This window comes from Mus pahari, chromosome 7 (assembly GCF_900095145.1).
Source record: "Mus pahari chromosome 7, PAHARI_EIJ_v1.1, whole genome shotgun sequence".
NCBI classification, from domain to species: Eukaryota; Metazoa; Chordata; class Mammalia; order Rodentia; family Muridae; genus Mus; species Mus pahari.
In genome coordinates this window covers 67,478,000-67,490,277 of record NC_034596.1, presented here as the reverse complement: position 1 = coordinate 67,490,277, position 12,278 = coordinate 67,478,000, and positions in this window count along the sequence as shown.

Sequence of the window (12,278 nt, the reverse complement as noted above, 5' to 3'; positions counted from 1 at the left end):
GTATGCACACATCTACATTTCTCACTCTGTGGGAATGATCAGAAGCAAAGACAGTAGTAGTTCATATTGCCATTGCCTATTAAAGGACCTTAGATTTTCTTGAAGAGAAGGCATGCTCTGTAGCTGCAGCAGGGTAGGTCAACCTGGAAAGTTTACATTCTAGAAATTTAGGGGAGAAAACCTAATAGGACAATATTCCGAGAAGACACGTGCAAGATTGGCAGGAGAGGCATGGAGGGCAGCCTTACTAAATGTGGGATGCTCAGGGTTCAAAAGTCATTAAATAATAAGTTATAAACTATTGTAAAAATGGATAACAGGCAAATTGATGGAGGCCGTGGGAGGGTTCTGCTCTAAATGAATCCCAGGACCTAGGTAAGTGTGAAGTGCTGGAGCTGAACATTCTTTAAAGCCTGGCTCAGGCGAGCATCATCTGCTGATGCTATGCTGATGGGGGGTTTCATATGAGTGCAGAGCATTAATTAATTGTAAAGAAAAACCAAGAAAACTCCATGGAGAGATGGCTCAGAGGTTAAGTGCTCTGGCTGCTCTTCCAGAGGTCCTGAGTTCAATTCCCAGCAACCACATGGTGGCTCACAACCATCTGTAATGAGATCTGGTGCCCTCATCCGATGTGCAGGGATTCATGCAGGCAGAACACTGTATACCTAATAAACAAATAAATAAGCAACCTTTTAAAAAGAAAGAAAGAAAACTCCAAAATCATATAGGGGTCTGACTGAATGGCCAAAATTACCTTACCACAAGGAATACGCGAACCTCTGTGTGTCTATGGTTAGGACATTCTGGTACTGAGAACTCAAAATATCAATTTAATAAAAAGAAGTATTAGGTAAACACAAAGCATGGGAAATGGAATCAGAGAGTGTAGGAGGGGTGCTTTGTATTCTTTGTTTCATGACTTCATCCTCAGCTCCCAAGACAACAGTCACCTGAGTCCACCCTCTGTTCTTATCCTTGTGCAGTGCTCTTGGATTCTTGTGATGGACTGTGTCGGGCCTGCTTTGGAAACCTGAACAGTTAATTTTGCTACCTGAAGATCCTTAACTTAATCCCATCTGTGATGTTCCTGTGCAAGGGAAGGTAGCTGTCACATGTTCTTCACAGCTGAACACAGATGGTCGAAGTTGTGTGTGTGGGAGGAGGCAGGGGCAGGGGCAGGGGCAGGATTATTCTATGTACAAGAGAACTATTGCTCAAAAACATCAGCACCATAAAAGAGAGCAATACCAAAGACCATAAGAGACAGAAGAACTTGACAGTGGGGTGCAGCATCTATCTTAGGTCCCTTTCTAGAGGGAAGGAGCAGGAGCCCACCACTACATCAGCTGACCATGTGAACACTGATACTGTGTTCTGATGAAATATCAATGTGCAGTTATGAAGTTGACAGATGTACTGTCTTGAGGCAAGCCCAGAGACCACCACACTGACACTCTCGAAGTGGAAAAGAATGTCTTTATCGCCAGGAACGCTTCCAAAGCATGCAGCCCTGAGCTTACAGCTCTTTGTTTTATATGCACAAAAGCCACATCCTGGTTGTCACACTTCAGCTAGCAAGAAGCAGAACCACAGAAGCCAAAAAGCAAGGTCAGCACATTTGGGAACTTTCCCAGAACCATGGACTAGGTCTTTGATGGACTAGGTCTTTGGTCCCCCAGGCCTGCATACCGGGTTGTAATGGTGCCTCTAACATGGCTTCAGTTGTGCTAAAAGCCTGGAACCTGTTACATTCCCTAGTGGTTCTATGGGCATAAGTCAAATTGTGTACTCATCTGGGGGCAGGGGATTTTATTATACCCTCAAAATTAACACTTTAGCAGGATTTACTCTTTTATTACATCGTTAAGTAGGCAGTTGAGCATGCATGGTTCTGTAGTGAGAGCTAGGGGCAAAAGGATTAATGGCCCAGCAATAGCAGTAAGTAGAGCAGTTAACCAGGGGACCAGAGACAAAGGACTGATAACAGTTGCCAGGCTTTTTGCCTCACTCTCTCCCTTCCCCCCTCAAGGTTTTGTTTTTTTTTTTCAATCATGGCTAAACTTTCTTTAATTACTCCTGACTTGTTGGTATAAATAGAAGCAACAAGTTTTTTCCCCCAGTGTCATATAGAGACCTTGTTTCATGAGGAGGTCCTGGCCACTGCAATTCCATGGGACAATCTCAGCTAAGGAGTCTATCTGCATTTGCAGTAGAAGATGATTTCCCAGGTAGCATAGGGCTGTGTGTATTTGAGCACTAAGTTCTTCTAAGTTTTTATTCCCCACAATGAAGTCCTCCTATAGCTGAGCCTGGGATGCCTGTCCCACACTAACAGGAATGAAAATGAGGATGGCTCGCTGCACACAGAGAAGCCCAGAACTAGATCTAGGGGAATCCTGTCTTTCACAAAGGGTGGGGCCTCTTCAGTACACACAATTCAGATGATGCACACTTGGTTAAGCCCTTAGTACAAACAAGCCAGGTAGTCTCTGGGGCCTGCAGACCATGGTTTCTGGAGTTAACCTGTTTTGTATGTCTACAGGAATCTGCATCAAAGGAACTCTCTAGAGGATATCTTGGTGACAATAAGCAGGCCCCCTTTCCTTAGAGGTTCCCCAGAGACACCTTCAGTTGGTCCTATTTACAGTTGTCAGGTTAGAAGTGCCGCTTATCGTTTGGTTAATTTTAACCCTGACGTAATATGGGGGCTTGTGGTCTAGGTATAGCCAGCAGTTTTTACTTATGTCTGGTTGAGAATGGTCAAGGAACCGATGTACTCATTTTAGCATCCTGAACACAGAAGGGCTGGCTCCCCTTGATTTCTAGATCTTTAGCCCATAGCTAGTAACAGAATTTCTGGGGAAGCTGGAGTTTGAGGGCTTGCATTCCAGGGGTACTAAGATGGACCAGGTTGGGTCAATGGGCCAGATGACTTTAGATGGAGGTTTTATTTTTGGATAATAATTTGCTACCTTGGTCTTGACCATTTACATAGAGAACCTGACTTCCTGGGTTCTGCTAGTTTCCAAATAATGATCTTCAGCTATACCACTCCTGGGCATATCCCCAAAAGATGTCCCAACATATAACAAAGACACATGCTCCACTATGTTCATAGTAGCCATATTTATAATAGCCAGAAGGTGGAAAGAACCCAGATGTCCTTCAAGAGAGGAACGGATACAGAAACTGTGGTACATTTACACAATGGAGTACAACTCAGTTATAAAAAAAAAATGACTTCATGAAATTCTTAGGCCAATGAATAGAACTAGAAAATATCATCCTGAGTGAGGTAACCAAATCACAAAAGAATACACGTGGTATGCACTCACTGATAAGTGGATATTAACCAAAAAGCTCAGAATACACAAGATATAATTCACAGACCACATGAAGCTCAAGAAGGAAAACCAAAGTGTGGATGCTTTGGTCTTTCTTAGATGGGGGAACAAAAAACTCACGGGAGGAGATACAGAGACAAAGTGTGGAGCAGAGACTGAAGGAAAGGCCATCCAGAGACTGTCCCACCTGGGGATTCATCCCATATACAGTCACCAAACCCAGACACTTTTGTGGATGCCAAGAAGTGCTTGCTGACAGGAGCCTGATATAGCTGTCTCCTGAGAGGTTCTGCCAGAGCCTGAAAAATATAGAGGTGGATGCTTGCAGTCAACCATTGGATTGAGTATGGGGTCCCCAGTGGAATAGTTAAGGGAAGGACTGAAGGAGCTGAAGGGGTTTGCAGCCCCCTAGGAAGAACAACAATATCAACTAAGCACACCTCTCAGAGCTCTCAGGGACTAAACCACCAACCAAAGAGTACACATGGAGGGACCCATGGCTCCAGCCACATATGCAGCAGAGGATAGACTTGTTGGGCATCAGTGGGAGGAGAAACCCTTAGTCCTGTGAAGACTCAATGCCCCAGTGTAGAGGAATGCTAGGACAGGGAAATGGGAGTGGGTTGGTGGAGGAAACACCCTCATAGAAGCAGGGGCAGAAGGATGGGATAGGGAGTTTCTGGGGGAGGAGAACTGAGGATAATATTTGAAATGTAAATAAAGAAAATATCTAATAAAAAATGATCTGTGGCTTCCCCTCAGGCCCTAACCTTTATAGATTGGGATTGAATTGCCTCAAACCACAGTGGGTTATGATGGTTTCCTTGCTAGGGCGGTGGAGGAGTCTGTGTGCTCCCACTGGTTTTACAACCCCTCTGAGCACAATGGTATCTGCCCAGCTCTTGTAAACGCAGGGGGCCATCTATCATTAAGAGAAGCATATTATTGGATAGATCAGATCCCCCTTTCTTCAATAGTGTACCCAAAGACCCAGGAGTGGCCTATTTTCCAGGGTACTCCTGCATAAACTATTTTACAGAAGTCTACCTGGAAGGTGTTGGGCTTCAGTGAATACAATGGCTATGAGCTCCCAATTTTGGTGTTTTCTTAATTTTCATACCCAAGGTCTTGGCTTACGGGGGTTGTGGGCCTTTACCATGGGGAGACAAAGAAGACAAAACAGGACAATCATAGTCGCGGGGTCTGTGTCAGTTTTACCTTTAGCAGGTTGGAGGACCTGGTGATGACAAATCTCATGTCCTCTATGGACTCCTTGAGCCAGGCGTGGTGGATCCACAGGATGGCACTGCTAACTTTCATTGCTACAGGAATGGTGAGGACCACAGGGTATAGGCCTCTTCATGTTGACTTCAAGTTCTGGGTCAGGATAGTTTTCACCTTATGTGTAAAGCTGGAACTGTGGGCAGGCTCAGACATAGGCCAGGGTGTGGCCTCCCAAATTCTCCGATGAATAGTCTTCTAAGCTTATTGTAGGGCTTGTGAGGACTTGAGAAGAGAATAGTTAGAAATCTCCATTTTATGAACATCTCTTAGCTTAGGGAGGAGAGGGGGAAGTCTCTCAAACATTATTTTAAATAGAGTGAAACCTTGCCAAGATGGGGTGCACCTGGCCCTTAGGCAAATAGTAGGTAGGAGGTTGCCCCAATTTTCACTTGTCTCATGGACATATTTAATTTTTCCTTTAAGGCTTATTTACCCTTTCTACCTGACCTGAACTTTGTGCCTGTGGGCACGATGTAGTGTCCAATCAACATTTATGCCAGATTTTGGGACACTTTGGTGGTGACAGCCAAGTCATTGCCAGGACCCAGGGTGAGGGGCAATCCATTTAAACCCAGAAGTCAATGCTTGGAGACCTCTCCTGGTGAACATGGAGACTGTCTCTATTTGGGTTGGACAGGCTTCCATCCATTCAGAAAAGGTATCTATGAAAATTAACACATATGTATATTCAGTAACTGTGGGCTGTGTCTCTGTAAGTCTGGGTTTAGTTATTTCTGAAGGTGTTTCCTTGGGTTTCCATTCCTTTCTGGGACCGCCCCCTTACCCCTTTGAGATTTACTTGAGCATAGGTGGTATATACAAGATAAACTGGACACGATGTCGTTGACAAGATTGTCTAGTGGAGGGATGTAGTTACTCAGCAGTTTTAGATGTCCCTAGATGGGTGGCCTGGTGGTGTTTGACAGCCATTTGTCTTCTGAGAATAGCAAGGAGAGTGGGTGTCTTGTAGAGTAGGAACCACCATCCATTGTCCTCTCGTTTATCATCTTTCCTTTTTGCCTACTTGATTTTTTTTTTCCTGTGTGCAGTTTGGGCACAGGAGAAATTTTGGTTCAGGCAAAGTGACCTAGATCTGGAGAGGCCCCACTGGTTCTAAGGCTGCCTTCCAGGTGGCCAAGTCTGCTGCCCCGTTCCCTTGGGCCTCTGGGGGAATTCCCTTCTTGATGCTCTTTATAGTGGACAATGCCAGGCTTTTGTTTGCTTTTCACTTCCTTTCTGGATGAGGTGAGGACTCCCCTTTCCTGATAGAGGGCCCACAGATGAGCACTATGGCAAGTGCACACCCCAGTCTGTGTATACAGTGGCTTTGCCCTTCCCCTAACAAAGTGTCTCAGTTAACATCTGAAGCTCAGCACTTTGTGCTGAAGTCCCTCAGCTGAGATACTGGGCCCACATTGTCGAATACAAGGTGACAACTGTAGGCCCCAGCATACCTGGTTGTATTCTGAATAAAACAGCTACCATCTGAACAAAACAGCTCGTGTCTCATAGCCAGACATCTGTTAGGTTAGTTCTGATGGATTGGACTTCTTTCAGGAAATTATGGAGAGGCTCTGTGAGGTTCTTGTCTGACAGTATGATGTCTGGGATTATACTGAAGTTTTGCAGAATCAGATATGGGGCTTTGTCCAATAGAAGTGCTTGATAATGAGCTACTCGTGTAGTGTATTGGATATCCACCTCTCTGTGGTGTCCCTCCAGAGGGCCTCTATAGAGTGTTCCTATAGGGTAGGAACAGCTCCTGGCCCAAGTCAGCTTGTCAGTTTACTTCACTAGCATGGCTGTAGCAGCAACTGCCCACAAATAAACTAGCCAAATAACAGAAACAGAATCAAGTCTTTTGGATAGGTGGGCCTCTGGTCTCTTTCAGGGTCTGAGTGCCTAAGCAGACTCCCCTTTCAATACTCTGGGACTCACTCATATAGAAGTAGAAGATTTTCAGGAAGGTTAGGAATGGTGTAGAGATAAGGACCGCCTTTAGGTCCTTGAAAGCTCTTTGTCAATTATTGTGGCTGGGTCCCACTGGTACTATTGTCTTAGCTAGCTCTGTGAACATGGCCTCCACAAGTGGCAATGTCCAACTATTCCCAGAATTTCCTGCACTTGTTTCTTTGTTTTAGGTGTGGGAATCCATAGGATGGCCAAGATTCAGCTCTGAAGCAGTGTTTGACTCCTTCCAAGTTATGCCCCAAGTAGGTTACACATAGTTGGACTTCACTGGCTGAGACTCAGTACCCTAAGACCTGTGATGGCTCTAGTAGGACTTCAGTGGTCTTCTTAGTTGCCTTCTATGGTTTTGAAGCTCTGAGTTCATCTATTTATTGTAACAGGACTCCAGATACCTCTGCTGGAAAGTCAGGAGATTAGCACTCACAACCTCACAGAATGTGGGAAAGTTTTGAACTCTCGAGGAAACCTAGTCCATGTCAGTTGATCTGTTAAACTTCCTTTGGGATCAGTTCATTCAAAGGCAACAATGGGATGGCTTATAGGTGCCAATGGGAGACAAAAGAAAGAATCTTTAGCTCCAGAATTGCATATTTTTGTTTTTCTGGTGGCAGGAGATTCAGAAAGATGTGGGAGTTAAGAACCAGAGGCTGAGTGGTTTCTATCCACTCTCTGATCTTGAGTTCCTGGATAGGTTGGTAGTCCTGAGTTCCCAACTTTAGGATTGGGATCTGGGGAGTGTAGCAAGGGAAGTGACAAGGGGCGAGGATGAGTGCTTTCTGTAGCCTGTTAATGTGTTCAGCAATCCCTGTCTTGGCTTCCCAGCACACAGGGCATTGTTTGACCAGTATCCCGGTAGCAGTTTTTAGTAATTGGATGGCAGTTGGTGCTCTGTAGAGCCAATCTTGGTGGGTTGTCCTCAGGGTATTGTTTTGCAAGTGTCTCAAAACTTAAGCATAATTTTTTGTTATAAGACCTGGTTGGAGGAGGTATTCCTCCGGCAGGGGGCAAGTCAGAACATGATTTGGAAGCTGAGTAGGATTCAAAATAAGGTGAGCAGTGCCCTCCACAAAGGATATAATGGCCCATAGTTTTTGTAATAACTTTCTCCCAGTTAGGGGACAGAGGTGCTGTGAATGACTAAGGAGTGAGTGAGAGTATCTTGTCCCATGTCTACCATCCAAGAAGTTGTCTAGGGAAAGAGGGCAGTCTGTCCAGTGCCTTTGGATAGCTGTCTGTCGAGTTTTCACTGATCCAAGAAGCTCTGTCAGGACTGAGTGGACCCCTCCTGCCTTGACCAGAAATTTAACAGATTTGCTCCCTACCTTTAATGTTACTTTGGGTTCCTGTAGGCTTATCCCAGTGGAGAATGGGGCATTTTTATCCCCCCTTTTTATTAAAAAATGTTTCTTTCTTTCTTTCTTTCTTTTTCTTTCTTTCTTTCTTTCTTTCTTTCTTTCTTTCTTTCTTTCTTTCTTTCTTTCTTTTCTTTATTTTATGTATATGAGCACACTGTAGCTGACTGATGGTTGTGAGCCATCATGTGGTTGCTGGGAATGAAGGTTGCTCACTCTGGACAACCCTGCTCTCTCCTGCTCACTCCAGCCTAAAGATTTACTTATTATTATATCTAAGCACACTGTAGCTGTCTTCAGACACACCAGAAGAAGGCGTCAGATCACATTACAGATGGTTGTGAGCCACCTTCTGGTTCTTGGGATTTGGACTCAGGACCTTTGGAAGAGCAGTCAGTGCTCTTAATTGCTGAGCCATCTCTCCAGCCCTTTTATTCCCTTTTTCTGATTTGGGCACTATTTCTTCCAGTGTCCTTCCTTTCTTACAATACACACATTGGTCCTTTTCTAGCTTCTTCCTTTCCTGGTGTCTCCAGCTTCCCAGTCTGGGATCTCTTTTATCCATCTCCCTGGGAACCATCACTACCGTTCAGGTCAACCTTTTGTTTTCTTCTAGGGTCACAGTTATTGTAAACTTTCTGAGCAATTTCCAATAATTGGGACCTATTTATATACCCTCAAACTATTTTAACATTTGAAGTTCCTTCTTAATGTCTGGAGCCAACTGTATAACACAAGCAGTATTAGTTGCTCTCTGTTTTTCTGATATATTTGGGTCTACATGAGTGAACATCTAGTAAACCCCACAGAGGTTCTTCAGGAATCAAACATATTATTGGGGGTACTTGTACAACCTCACTTACCTTAGACAGATTGGTGGGGCTTGGTGAAAATTGTCCAGAGCCTCCTTCCATAAGTTGCTATTGGGGTTTTAGTCAAGTTAGGCAGAGGGAAAAAATATGTTTTATTTGGGGCTACATTGTCTAACAGCAATCTCTTGTCCAGTCCAAAGGTGGACAGGATCCTACTTTCAGCAGGATCCTGTCCCTTTCCTTGGCTGTGAAGAGGGTGACCAAGAACTATTGGCAGTCACGACTGTGGTCCCTCTACAGCCAGAGCCACTCTGCATGTGTGGAGAGGAAAAGGGACCTAAGATAGAAGAAACTATCTTCTTCACCCAGCACAGCTGGGGGAACTACCCCTTGGCAAGGCCTGGTTGAACCTAGAGTGTTTGGGCTCCCAACAAGAGGGTATGGGTCTTAAGCTAGGGGAATGAGTCTTCAACCAAAGAAAGCAATTGGTCAATATAGGAATATCTGATTGGGGTGGGTGGGGCCTTCAGTCACCACTTTCCAGGTGGCCTTAAGTGTCTGAGGGACAAGAGATGCTTCACTGGGTCACCTGACTCCAAAAGAAGGTTTGGAGTTTTCCGGGTGGGTGAGAAACAGACTATCTTCACCCTTGTCTGCAAAACCCTCTTTGAAGTGTTCTAACAAGCATTTCAATGGTGTCTTTGGTGTCTTGGGACTGCTTCCTTCTTCTCCCATTTTAGGTCTGTTTCTCCAATTAACAGAACTGACAGAATACACAGAGAGAGACACACAAACAGGCAAACAGTAAAGACAAACAGGGTCCCCACCACACAGACTTAAAACAGGAGTCTGGTGATGTCTCACAGGGATCTCAGACACTGGAATTAGGGCCGTGTCCAGTCTAATGTTCTATTCAGGAGGCAGAGTAAACAGACTTACCTCTGGAGGCAACAGATTCTGGCAATTTTCTGTAATTTCCCATTTTAGGGTGGAGGCATCAGGAGCTTCTGACATGGTAGGACTAGAGGTGGGAGAAGTCTGTGGGGTCCTGGAATATCTCAGGGTGCACTCCCCTCCTAGACACTTATCGTTCCCCCCCCCCATCACCCCAGAAGGGATCTGATACTCCTAGCATTTCAGTCTTTAGAAATCTTGCTGGGGCCTCCAGAACATTGCGAGGTAAGACCACCACACAGACACTCTTAAAGCTGAAAGGAAAGTCTTTATTGCTGGCCAGCAGCCGCACAGGGGACTTGCTCAATCATGCAGTCCTAAACCTTACAGGTCTTTCTTTGTCTTATATGTACAAAAGCTACATCTTGTTGATCACACTTCAGTTGGCAAGCGTAGTTAGCAAGAAGCAGAACTATAGAAGCCAAAAGGCAAGGTCAGTACATTTAGTATTTAACAGTTTCCTGGAACTGTGGATTAGGTCTCTGTTTTATTTTGTCAGGTGTTAGGGTCTACAAGTTGGGGTCTAAGGTCATAACAGTGGCTCTAACATGGATGGCATCAGTTGTGCTAAGGTCTAGTGGCCTTTTACAGAAAAGAATTTCCACTTTCAGAAAATATACATTTGAGTGCTCAGAAGTGAAATGACATTCTATATGTATATTCCAAATGGTCCAGGAAAAAAAATGATATATGCATAGATAAAGACATAACATGTTAAAATGAAATGATAGCATATTAACAGCATGTGTCTAGGCAAACAGGGGATCTTTATGTTGTTTTTACAACTTCTTGTGTGAGATTTTATCCAAATAAAAAGTTGTTTTAAAGAATCCCCATCTATCCAGGGGGCTGGAGAGAAGGCTAGTAGTTGAGAGTACTTGCTCTTCTAGAGAATCTGAGTTCAGTTCCCAGTAGCCACATTAGGCCACTCACAGTTTGTAGGAGCTCTGATACCTTCTCTTAGGCCCCTCAGACAAATGGCATATGTCTACACATACATACATTTAAAAAAAAAAAAACTTAAAAAATGTTACTGATCCAAACTGTCACTAAGTCCCCATAACGATAATGAGCATTGAGTTTGGAGCATTCAGCTTTGAAGTCTGGCTACTCCAAGCTGGACATGGAGCACCCAGTGAGGAGAACAGTGGATCTGTCCAGTGACTTCGTCTGTCACTTTCTACATTTCCACCTGTCTTCCTAGGTCACTGCAGTGACTTCCATGGGGGAGGAGCCATGGTAATGATGCAAACTGACTTAGTGATGGGATACATGTATGTGCTCTTGGTGAAGTCCAGATGGGCTCTGAAGGATTACTGTCACTACTGTGGTCTAATAACAGGAACCCTGCAGTAAGTCTTGTCGCTCCTGAAAGGTCACATGCTCTCAGTAATTGCCCTTCCTTCCTGCCCTTCACAAACACAGGGCAAGAAGCCAGGTTTCATGGCTGTGGCTGATAAACAGCACAACCAGGATGCTTTGCTTAGTTCCATTTAGAACGTTGCCTCCTGTGATGTCCCAGGACCCAAGCGCTACAGGCCTCAGAAGTGGGGAGACAGAATCTTGCAGGAACTTTCAGAATTGTTCTTTCGTGCTTCCGGGATGGAAAACAATGGTGCTTGAGGAACTGATTTAGTTTCACTGTTCATGTTTGATAGTAACAGAGGCAACTCTAGAATTCAGCTCTTAAGTGCTGTGTGGTGTTGAGTTGTTGGTGCAAAGGAATGGAATAGGCAAATGGGAGAGAGGGGCAGCCTTTGATGGCATGTCCTTAGTAAGTATAGGTAGTTCCAGATTGTAAGGGTCTCCTTGCCACCATCTAGGGAGGGGAAAGCCAATCAATCTCCTTTAGCACAGTGCTGGTGTGACTGCTCATGCAGCCCCTTGCAGACACTGGGGGGCCATTTTGTACTCTAATCCTACTGTAATAATGTCAGGTCACAGAGCAGCTTGGCTTCAGGGTCAAACAGCTCACATTCAAGGTGGCAGTTAAAGAAGGGTTTTCCACAAAGGGCATAATAAGACTTTTGGATGCATAGTCACTAAAGAAGCCGGGAAGGGAGGAGAGAGGGAGGAAAAGGAGGAGAGAGAAAACTGGAGGGAAAAGGGGAGGTAAGGAGAAAGGGAAAGAGGGAGGGAGGAAAGAAGGAAGAGAGAGAGAGAGAGAGAGAGAGAGAGAGAGAGAGAGAGAGAGAGAGAGAGAGAGAGAGAGTTTTAATGTGACTCTTCTAATAACTTGAAAAAACTACCATGAACTGTAAATCTTAAAGGTTTATTCATTGAACTGCCCAAAAGTGTCTGGAACACCTCAAGCCAGCCTTTTCTTTCTTTTGGCTTCTAAATGGTTCAGCAGTGGGATAACTGAGTTTTAGGGTGTGGGCCAAAGTCTTGAAGAATAGCTGTGTAAATGTCAGCCAAGGAAGAATGAAAAAGTACTTCACTGGCATTTACATTTTAAAATTTTATCTGTTTGTCTGCCTGCTTATCTTATCTATCTATCTATCTATCTATCTATCTATCTATCTATCTATCTATCTATCTATCTATCTATCTATCTA